The sequence below is a fragment of the Hemibagrus wyckioides genome, linkage group LG25 (assembly GCF_019097595.1).
Source record: "Hemibagrus wyckioides isolate EC202008001 linkage group LG25, SWU_Hwy_1.0, whole genome shotgun sequence".
Lineage (NCBI taxonomy): Eukaryota > Metazoa > Chordata > Actinopteri > Siluriformes > Bagridae > Hemibagrus > Hemibagrus wyckioides.
The window spans coordinates 18,964,518-18,977,073 of NC_080734.1; the positions used below are offsets into that span (position 1 = coordinate 18,964,518).

General features: G+C 40.0%; 1 protein-coding gene across 3 annotated transcripts in view; it reads left to right on the forward strand.

Moving 5' to 3' along the window:
* palld (palladin, cytoskeletal associated protein) overlaps positions 1-12,556 on the forward strand; it is a 105,470-nt gene that overhangs the window by 5,510 nt on the left and 87,404 nt on the right. The gene's annotated exons all lie outside the window — the stretch shown is intronic.

Here is a 12,556-nt window from a genome sequence, read left to right on the forward strand (position 1 = left end):
TTTGTTATTAAATCTTATTCTCAGTCGATGTACAGCTGTACAAATGCTAAGCTAAAAAACTACAAGTAACTCATGGCATAAAGTGATCAAGTTAGTGCAGCCAAATATACTGCAGGTCCTGAGATTAAGTAGTAGATGATGTTGATGATGTAGTAGATGATCAGAGATTGGTACTGTGGTTAACATGCAGGGTCGTGATGATGTTAATGATCAATATGGATGCAAAATGAATAGATAAAAAACACAGTAGTGGTCTCTCTCTCTCTCTCTCTCTCTCTCTATTGAGTGTCAGTATAAATAGGTTGCCCCTAACCATGTCAGCCATGTCATGACTTGACACGTTCCACTGCGCTCTGTCCTCCTCTCCACCTCTCCACACCTTCTTGGGTAATATGTAAGGAGAGGAGCTGAAGGTACGATTTAACTGTTGATTTGTAAACTGTATTATGGAACACTATGATAGTGCGCCTTATTGAGGGTCTGTATCACACAAACTCACTAAATGTGTCCAAGTCCAAGTTCAGAAAAGACAGCGATTATGACTCTCTGTTTAGTGCTGGACAAAAGGTGACCACAGCACATAGTGTTGAATACCATTTAATGTTAAAAGTTGCCTAGAGATCATGTTTGATCTTCTTATAACTCAGTGAGCTAATCGAGCTTTAGATAGAAGAGCCGACTTACAATGCTGCCTAAAGCACATAACGACTGATCAATGGGTTTATTATTATTATTATTATTATTATTATTATTATTATTATTATTATTGTATTATAGTATTATTAGCATAATAGAAATTTTGTGTTCGGCTACAGCAGTATTACAGTATAAACTTCCCGACACAGGCGCTAGCCGATATATTTTGCTGACCGGACCCAACAGTTCTGTTTGGAATATTAACAACAGACAGAAAGACAGGTTTGTTACATGATCTGTTGGACACTGTCGTTTAGTCTACACTTTTGGACCATCAGAATCTCAAATATCTGTAGATCTGTGGATTAATAGATTGTGTGCTAGTGCATCCTGACCCAAAGCATTTGTATCTTACATTTCTGGAATTTAGCAGACGCCCCTTATCCAGAGCGACTTACATTTTATCTCATTTTATACAAGTAAGAGTCAAGGGCCTTGTTCAGGGGCCCAGCAAGTGGCAGCTTGGTGAACTTGGGATTCAAACTCACAACCTTCTTATCAGCTTAACCACTAAGCTACCTCTTCCATCTGAACCACAATGGACTTTCATACAAACTTCTATAGTCGAACCTCCACCTTGTATCATCCCTGTGACACAGGGGACAGTGTGTGACTGAATGGGCTCAGTAGATTGGTAGTTCTTAAGACAGAAGATATTTTTTCTCTTCTGGAATTTGCTTTACGTATGAGATCTTGGACAGTATGGAACTGTATATGTGAGCACCTTAGGAAATATAATAGCAGCAGTGGCCACATTTTACTGCAAGGATATTAATATGATGTTCTTTCTCTGATGTTTGTGCACACACCTCTTATGCCTTGCTTTCACTGGCTCAACACATGCTGCAGGGATCGTCCAGCCAGAAGCCATTCATCCTTGTTTTTACTAGTAGCGTGTCATGTTTTAGTTCTATTGAGTGTGGTCATTGCTGTGGGATAGAAGCTGTTCCTGAATCTATTTGTCCTTGTTTTTAATGACATGTACCGTCTACCTGACGGCAAAAGTTCAAATAGATGGTGTCCAGGGTGTGAGGTGTCTGTGCTTTTTTGAGACAGCGGGAGCTGTGTAGTTCTTCCAGAGTGAGGAGAGGGCAGCCGACAATCTTCTGGGCCGTGTTCATGACCCTCTGCAGTGCTTTCCTTCGAGCCACTGTGCAGCTGGTGTACCACACACATACAGTAGGTTAACACAGTGGCGGGACTCATCTCTGCCCCCTTCCATGATGGATCATTGTGTTTGTGGTGGTTCATAACGAAATCCGAGATCCCTCAGTACATTCACTGACTCGTGCACTGTAACGTGTGGCCATAGATTCAACCATATGGTTTCTGTATCCAATCTTGTGTGGAATGATCTGGGAGTTAACATATGTTTCATTTCTGATTGACTCCATCATTTTGTGCAAAAGCCGTTAAGGTGTGCACATTGGTATTGGCAAATTGTATTGTATTATATTAGGGTTGTATTAGGCTTGGCATTGAGTTCATAGAGTCCCATTAAGGGTCATTTGGATTCTTAACTGTTAAGTACTTCCTCTTGCTTCTACAGGAAATTCTATTTCTGTTTCTATTTAACTGTTTTTATTATGATCTGAATTATATTTCTATTTCAGTTTTATTTGACACGGACAGTAGAAAGGCATTTGACCACATGTGTATGTGATGTTTGAAAAGGTATCTACAGTAGAGGTAGCCTGTTCAGTTTCTGACTGAAGGGGGCAGCCATCCCTGAGTGGACCTGAGAGGTCAGTAAATATTTAAATGAGAAATTACTAATTTATTTCAGGCATATAGAAAAAGGTCAGTTGTTTTAATTGGTTCATAAATTCTATCTATCTATCTATCTATCTATCTATCTATCTATCTATCTATCTATCCATCCATCCATCCATCCATCCATCCATCCATCCATCCATCCATCCATCCAAGACTCAGAGATTATTGTGTAGACAGTTACATGTCTCTAGATGGCACTGTTGTCTTCCAATTGGGAAAATCAAGCCCAAGGTTCACTAATGGGATCTCTAATAGAGCTCCTCTCTGCTGTGTGCGTCAGAATAGCACACAGATTATATGCCGAAATGTCTTGGAAGGTCAGGAATAGAGAAAATTGTATCACGGCTTTTGCTCAGGTTTAACCCAGAGAAAGCATAATAAACTTACAGCACACTTTCTTTGTAGTGGATAAAGTATTGCTATCTGAATATTTCTGACATTGCTCTCTGTGTGACTGCTACATTTTGCTATACTGCGGAAGAAAGGTGCTTATAGTTACTTAATATTAGAAATCTTAGACTGGTCTGAATGTTCTGAAGTTTCAGAAACCTATATACTGAAGGTATCAGACTATTACTACTGAAAATTCACACATACTTCTTATCATATTACATCTAAAAGCAATCAAAGTACCAGTTTAGCCTTTTGGGTCCTCACACAGGAGCAGAGAACTTTGTGTATCTGTTTTAATTCTATCAATTCAGCACATTTTTCCCCCTCAGGATTCATCTGGTTCGTGTCATTAAAAAAGAAAAATCTGTGATACTGGTTTAGAGATCTGGTGTCTGAACTCTGAACACGTCGTACTGAAAGGAACACGAAGATATTTTAGAGTCCTGAGAAAAAGAAATAGCATCCAGCATCTCATGCTCGAGTTTATTTCAAGGAAATATGTATAAATAAAGACAGATAAACACAGCAGGACTTCTGTTTTCTATTATACGTGGTGTCGCAGATAAAGCTCACGGACATGATGTTCTTTCCTTACTCTCTCTCTGTCTCTCTCTCTGTATCTGTATCTTCTAATCATCCTGAAAGTGTAGGTTAAATAAGGACATGAAGGAGGACTGAAGACATTACAGGCCTTTAATTGTCACTTTGTCCATGAGAAGAGCAGAAAACAACACACTGAACAGGAGGTCAGGAGATCTAATTAAAGGCTTATGTTCTACACCAGAAATATTTCAACAGGAAATCCCAGTTAAGGATAAACTTCATGTAAAATATCAAGACAGAACTTAAGAAGAAGTGACTCATATATATTAAAAGTTCCATATATCATTAAAAATGGTAGGTGTCAGTAATCTGTGAAGGAGTGGGTTTCTCTCTTGCCTTCACAGAGGTCAGAATTGCTATCACTGCCTTGGGTTTTTGTAGACATCTTGTGTACTGACCATTCATTTCATCACTCCTTAGACTATAATATCATATAATTTGCATCAGAAACTGTCATGGACGAGGCTGCTGGTGTTCTGTGTATCAGTTACACATTCCTCTGCATACATTTCCATACATTGTTGAAACTATCCTTCCTTGATGTTATATGTCCCTGCGTTTCTAAAATCAGCCCAATTCCTCCAACTATAGCCAATTACACTGTGATGCAAAATAAATATCTTGAAAAAGTTACCTAAGCTGGGGGGATTGTGGTAAGATCCATTTAAATGACTCATAAGGAATGTTAAAATTCCTTATGAAATATAATCTGTCATTTCTTTTCCCTAGAACATTGTTCCAGTAATATTATTACTTGAATGTAAGCGCAATGTTATTTTTTTTTAAAGGCAGTAAAGACATTGCTTTATTGCTTATTTCCGTTCATAAAAATAGACAGTGCCTTTGTTTCACATCTGTTCTCGCTTTATTCTCAGAAACAAACAGAAAATAATAAATACAGTCCACTGCGGCTATCTCATATCTATGTCTGTGTAGAACTTTGCTTAGGGTTTTCAGTTTGGAGGTTTAGGGTTTTGAGTGGTTTTAATTAACTTTATTGCCCTTAGTTACTTTTGGTTACTGGCTTTCTTCTTTAATCCCCCTGTGAACGCACAGAAACAGGAAGTACCATCATAAGAATCTTGTTTTTCCTTCATAGGAAAAATATAAATACTCTAAATCAATTTTCAAAAACAAAAAGATTCAGCCTTAGAAAAAATATATCATTATTAAATACAGATGCAGCATGTGGTTCCAGGTTATTACTACTAACACATATCTATGAATAGAAGTCATACAAATGTCCTGGTACAATAGATAACAGTTAACAACAAAAAAAACAACAAAAATCAGTTTACACTAAATATCTAAATCCTGTGGATGTTATCTTGGCAGACTACAGCATACCAGACAAGCCTCAACCATGGAGGTAAAGTGGAGGTAAGGGACTAGTACTTAGACTATCATTTACCACAGCTGTAAGTAATAGCCCGGGAGGACGTTTTTTTAATAATACGAAGCTCTCTTGTTCTTTGAAATGAAACACTGTTAGTTTGTTCTTCTGTGGGGCCCAAAGAATATTATGATGGATGACCGCTTCCTAATCTTCAAAACACTAAACCCAGTCGTTTGCAGTTGTGGAGAGATTGTGTTATGTTAGCTATGGGCTTGTTGTTGGGACGAGGAGGGGCTTTGTGTCTTGGATGTGTGGGGTTATGGGGACTGTAGATGGGGACTGTACTGTGGTACTAGTGTACTGGGAAACTGATTGTATGGATGTGTGTGTGTGTGTGTGTGTGTGTGTGTCCTCTCAACTCAAGTCAAGACACTGAATGGGAGGGCTAAAGAAATTCTTCTACATATCACTTACTTGATGTTAGTATAATAAAACAAATTCCAGAGGTCACATACAGAACATAGTCATTGACAGAAAAGCTCTGATCCATCATCACTGGTAATGAAGTGCTTCAGGTCAGTAAATATGCTGTGTTTATATTACAAGCACAGGAAACAGAAAATCTGCACTTGCTTTCAAATCATATAAAACTTACAGTTCTGTCATTTACCCTTTACTGAAAGGTGCATTTTGGAAAATGTTTGCTTAGATTTCTATTTATCGCTGTTTCTCCTCCAGTCGTATGTTGAAAAATAAAAAGAAATCATTGGGTGTTTTCCTGGGTGACCAGTGGATTGCCTGTGGTGCCGTGACCCGGGTTTGATTCCCAGCCATCGAATCACCCCACTCCCAGTGTTAGTTCCCAGCCTGGGTAAATTGGGGAGGGTTGGTCAGGAAAGAGATCTGGCATGAAAACCTTCACCATAATTGAATGTGTGGATCAGGATTCACCCCTTTGGCTTCTTCCAAGAAATGATAAGCATCCAAAAGAGAAAAAAAAGTCATTCAAATTGTTCATGTTTATTAGACTACTATCGTATTAATTAATCACTGCTGATGATGTTATGGAGATGTGAAAACATGCTTTCAAATGCACACAAAATCTTAAGAGTGTAATCATCTGACATGACCGGCTGTGAATCTACAGTCTGGGCTACGAAGAAATCAGCCTCCATTTTCTATCATACTGTGTATTTTTTAACTTGAGCCAGTAGGTGGTGCTGTTGTTCTTGGTTCAAGGAAAGAAAAGACTAGAAAGAAAATCCATTTTGTGCCGTTTGTAACAATGGAAAAGACGACGTGGATGCTAAAAACTGAGCCTTATTTTTTAAAAATGAATTTCTTTCAAAGAGAAACGCCACATTTTATACAATCCCTGCAATTCTGTAAAGATATAAAAGTTAGAGAAACAATTATTGTGTGCATGTGTGTGTGTGTGCATTTTCTCCGCTGTATCTTACATGCAGCCTCTACATTGGAGTCAAAGTAGAAGGAATGCTGCCTTTAGGAACATATAATCATTATGATAATTTATTACCGTAAAGTAATAAACCCATAAATCTCATTTACTTGGTTGGCAGTGGACCTGGCCCCACACACACACACACACACACACACACACACCAGTACAGGGCAATAAATGCAATTGTTAATTGCCCTGAAACCTCAGCTGCTACTTATAAAAGCCACTGGAAGTGAATGCATAGAAAATAATTGACCTAAAAGGTCTTGAGGCCAACATTCAATAACACACTTCACTGCGTCGGATGCTCTCTGCTTTATTTAATCACTTTTCTCATTAGTAATATTTGTATGTATGTTATTTTATTACTAAACACAATGTCCAAACTTTCAAACAATCCTAGACTGCACATGCAGGATTACTGCCGGATTTCCCAGTTTGAGGTATAATGCTGCATTTGACTTCATTCTTGACCTCTGTGTATGTGATGTACGACATGGATGCCTCCATATTCGTCTTTTCTTATCAACAAGCTAGCCAGAGCTACCTGTGATGAGTGATGTATATTATCTTATTTTCTGACGGTGTGAGCAGCCATGTGGGTTCGGCGTCACTCGCTAATCTCAGAGGCACTCTGACTTCTTCTGAGTTTGTGAGTAAGAATTTTGATTTGCATTGGGATGTTTTCTTATCCGGAGTTACAACCACTAGTTGAAGCATAAGTACAACTGCTGCATAAATACAACTATAAACACAGCATAATAACATGCATACAGTCGAAAGTCGTCCCAAATGAATCTAATTAACAATAAATAACAAGTCAGGTCTTGAAGTTGATGTGTTGGAAGCAGGAAAAATGGGCGAAAGAATCTGAGTGACTTTGATAAGGGCCACATTGTGATGTTTAGACGACTGGGTCAGAGCTTCTCCAAAAGAGCCACTCTTGTGTGGTCTTCCCAGTATGCACTGGTCAGTACCTAACAAAAAAGCTCCATGGAAGAACAACCACTGAACCAGATAAAGGATCATGGAGGCCCAAGCATCACTGATGTGTGTTCAGAGTCTGAACTTTTCACACAGAAGAGCTCCAGTAGCACAGATTAGTGAAGTAGTGAACGCTGGCTCTGATGTACGGGAGTCAGATCACACAGAGCGTCACAGCTTGCTGTGTTGAGTGCTGTGAGAACATGCTGACTCCTGAACACCACTCAAAGCTCCTACAATGTGCAGGTCAGCATCAGAACTGGACCATGGAGCAATGGAAGAAGAAGGAGGCCTGGACTGATGAATCATGTGGACGGCCATATGTGTGTCACTTACCTGGTGAAGAGATGACACCAGGATGCACTATGAAGCAGTCGAGCTGGTCAAAGATCAAGGCAGTGTGATGCTCTGGGAAACCCGGTCCTGCATTTATGTGGATGTTACTGTAGCAGAATATGTACACACCTTCATGATAACTGTGTTCACTAATGTCAGTGTACTCTTTTGGTAGGATGATGCGCTGAGGAAGATGAATGATTTGAGGAAGAGTTTAAGGTGTTGACTTTACCGATGGAGCATCTGTGGGATGTGCTGGACAAACCAGTCTGATCCACAGAGGCTCCATCTCAGAGCTTACAGGACTTTAAGGATCTGCTGGTAACGTCTTGGTGCCAGACTCTACAGCACACCTTATGGAGTCCAGGCCTCGATGAGTCAGAGCTGTTTTGGTGTATATGTAATGTACAGTACATACACTATATTGCCAAAAGTATTAGCTCACCCATCCAAATAATCAGAATCAGGTGTTCCAATCACTTCCATGGCCACAGGTGTATAAAATCAAGCACCTAGGCATGCAGACTGTTTTACAAACATTTGTGAAAGAATGGGTCGCTCTCAGGAGCTCAGTGAATTCCAGCGTGGAACTGTGATAGGATGCCACCTGTGCAACAAATCCAGTCCTGAAATTTCCTCGCTCCTAAATATTCCACAGTCAACTGTCAGCTGTATTATAAGAACGTGGAAGTGTTTGGGAACGACAGCAACTCAGCCACGAAGTGCTAGGCGCATAGTGCGAAGAGGTCGCCAACTTTCTGCAGAGTCAATCGCTACAGACCTCCAAACTTCATGTGGCCTTCAGATTAGCTCAAGAACAGTGCGCAGAGAGCTTCATGGAATGGGTTTCCATGGCCGAGCAGCTGCATCCAAGCCATACATCACCAAGTGCAATGCAAAGCGTTGGATGCAGTGGTGTAAAGCACGCCGCCACTGGACTCTAGAGCAGTGGAGACGCGTTCTCTGGAGTGACGAATCGCGCTTCTCCATCTGGCAATCTGATGGACGAGTCTGGGTTTGGTGGTTGCCAGGAGAACGGTACTTGTCTGACTGCATTGTGCCAAGTGTAAAGTTTGGTGGAGGGGGGATTATGGTGTGGGGTTGTTTTTCAGGAGCTGGGCTTGGCCCCTTAGTTCCAGTGAAAGGAACTCTGAATGCTTCAGCATACCAAGACATTTTGGACAATTCCATGCTCCCAACTTTGTGGGAACAGTTTGGAGCTGGCCCCTTCCTCTTCCAACATGACTGTGCACCAGTGCACAAAGCAAGGTCCATAAAGACATGGACGACAGAGTCTGGTGTGGATGAACTTGACTGGCCTGCACAGAGTCCTGACCTCAACCCGATAGAACACCTTTGGGATGAATTAGAGCGGAGACTGAGAGCCAGGCCTTCTCGTCCAACATCAGTGTGTGACCTCACAAATGCGCTTCTGGAAGAATGGTCAAAAATTCCCATAAACACACTCCTAAACCTTGTGGACAGCCTTCCCAGAAGAGTTGAAGCTGTTATAGCTGCAAAGGGTGGACCGACGTCATATTGAACCCTATGGATTAGGAAGGGGATGTCACTTAAGTTCATATGCGAGTCAAGGCAGGTGAGCGAATACTTTTGGCAATATAGTGTATGTTGTTAATATCATTATTATTTTTTATATCATTTATCTTATTATAACATCCCAAGGAGGCCCAACCCTATGTTAAAGGTCATGGTATTAGGATGCATTGTATATGATGGGCTGGTGTCCACATACTTTTGGCCACATGGTGTATAAAGTTGAGATACGCTTCATAAAATTAGACGTCATTTAGACATGGGTATAAGCTCAGTGTCCAGGATATACATCTTTTTGTGTGCAGTAAGACATACAGCCTAGTGAACACACACACACACACAAATAAGCACCAGACAGGCACACAGCAGGAGAAAACATTTCCCATTATTGTAAAACTAATTGGAAACAAAGTGAAGAGGAAGATCTGCTTCTCCTTTGAAGAGAACATGTTGAATTCCCTGAGCTCACAGACACATGCTTGTGTGTGTGTGTGTGTGTGAGTGTACCGTATGTTTCTTCATTATTTTCGTTTTAATGGTTCCTCCCTATTTTATCACTCATTTCCCTTGGGCAAACTCTTTGATGGGGTTGCCAGATCTTAGCAGGGGATCCCCATCTCGCTTCTAAAAATGCTTCACGCCATTGCTCACGGTAACAAGATGGGAACGACGGCTAAGATTTCCCACAACACACACACACACACACATAATTCTATCTTTGTGAGGTTTTTCCAATGATTTTTGTATTAACATAGCTGTGTAATGACTTTCACTCACCCAACTCACACACTCACACACACACACACACACACAAGCAAACAAAGCACACATTCTATAGTTAACTACTTTTCCAGTACTTTTGTTGAAGCAAAGCTGCTTTCTGGGTTAAACTCACAGACATTTATAATTGAAATGCATTTATATATGTAGTTACTAAAACTGTTAAAATGGACAGAAGATCCATTTCCAGTACCTGACTACCCTTATACCCCTGTGTCTAATCCCTGGATGTGTGAATTTACACAGTACTCATCATTTTAACTGTAAATGATTGGAGGGTTTTGTTTTTTTGGCAGTGATGTACATAACACCATCATGTGGTGCGACCGGTATGGAGTTGGATCTTGTGACTGTACAGAACGAATGAATTGTGTAAACAACTGCATGCCTGGTGTTTCGCTGATGTCTGATTTTGAGCTGTGCCTGGGAGGTTACAGTAAATTATGTGTTCGAATAAAATTACAGACTCCTCCAGAGAGAGCCTTCAGCGCTGTAGTAGCGTCCTCGACCCAGCAGCATGAGGCTAGTCATTCTCACCCTGCTTACTGAGAGCTTACATTTCTGTTTTTCCCCCAAATGAATCGCTCCTGACTCATGAATGCCTTGATATGATGAGAGAATCAGACGTTCAGTCAGTCAGACGTTCAGCTAGAGAGCTAGAGGGCATCGTCTGAAGAAATACAGAGGAGTTCAGATCTAGGCTAAACCGATATTCTGTCCTACAGCTGTTCATATTTCATGCAGAGCTGATAAGGATTAGTGTTGAGGGTTTAGCATGGAGAAAAGGTTGAACAATAGGTGTTTAAAGAGAGGATAGGAGGAGGCTGAGAGGAGGAAATTGTAGATAAAGCAGTTTTAATAGCAGACTGAGCCAAAAAAAAAGGCAAAATCAAGGTCAGGGACAGGCACGGGTCAGGAGATCAGCAACGATACGGAGACTAGGCTAAATGCACAAACCGAGAAACAATCAAACACAGTAATAAGGCTTGGTATAGATTGGTGATAAACAGCACAGAACGTATACTTTACTGAGTCACTGAGAGTTGTTTTGAACAGTGGTGTGTGTGTGTGTGTGTGTGTGATGAATGGATTCCAGTGTTTATAGACCACAGAATATCTTAGACATTAGTGTTTGTTGATTCTGGTGATGGTGTGATTGTATTTATTAGAATTAAATATGTGGTAAATGCTCACATTTCATGGCTGTCCTGTGTATACATCATCTTACCAGGTGCTTTTTTTATGCTAATTAAGGTTTTAAACTAATATTAAGCATTACCACTGAAGTTTTTTACTCCAATGTGGATTGGTATCTACGCTGTCATGTGTGCAGCTTTCTAACATAAAGACTAGAAAACTCACACCACTCCGTTTCTATTAAAACATGTTGACTAGCTAGGCTGGATGTCCAGTCTCTCTGGGATTTCTGCTTATTGTCTTATTGTGATTGTTGCAGCCAAAAATGTTTGAAATGCAGGGTTTTGTGCTTTTTTTTGTTGTTGAAAACTTCTTGATTTTGTGAAATGACAAGCACAGGTCTCTTCTTTGAAACTCCTAGCAGTGAGACACATGTGTAATGGCTTTCTATGAGCTGTACTCATGTTCTGTGAATGAAGGAGATAGCTTTGGCTGAAGGTGTGTTGTGATGATGTCACATGATGTGTCTCAGTCCAAATCTGCAGAAAATCTGAGGTCATTTAGAAAATTGTAAAATTCCTCTGAATATCATGGAGTTTAATCTATCTATCTATCTATCTATCTATCTATCTATCTATCTATCTATCTATCTATCTATCTATCTATCTATCTATCTCTTTGTCTGTCTGTCTGTCTATCTATCTATCTATCTATCTATCTATCTATCTATCTATCTGTCTGTCTGTCTGTTTATCTATCTATCTATCTATCTATCTATCTATCTATCTATCTATCTATCTATCTATCTATCTATCTATCTATCTATCTATCTATCTATCTGTCTGTCTATCTGTCTGTCTGTCTGTCTGTCTGTCTGTCTCTCACTCTCTCTCTCTATCTCTATCTATCTATCTATCTATCTATCTATCTATCTATCTATCTATCTATCTATCTATCTATCTATCTATCTATTTATCTAAGATAGATAGATAGATAGATTCCACCAGCTTAATTGTGTAGACGAAACTGTTCTATGATTTTAAATATCACACACTCAAACACCCACCCACCCACACACCCACACACACACACACACACACACACACACACAAAAGCAACGTTTTCTGAAGTGCACTAAAAAGTAGCTGACATCATTTTTTTTTATCATTTTTAACAAAAAACCCCTTTAAGAAACACTTTTCCCCCTAAAAGTGTAGAAAGCAGCAGTAATTACTAGGTTAACCTTTCTCCTGAATCCTGCAGAGCCTGAGAGAAATGTCTTCCACATTACTCTATAAAAATTCCTGTCATATGCACAAATAAGCATTTAATTTCTCCCACACACACAAAACAGCCACCCGCCCAACCACACACACACACACGGTCCGTTCTTTGGCATGATGTCATACTAAATGCAACATAACTGAAAGCTAACACAGAGAATAGGGTTCTTTTAAAGAGCCTGGGCTTTGAACGCATCATTAATGGCTCCACCTCTG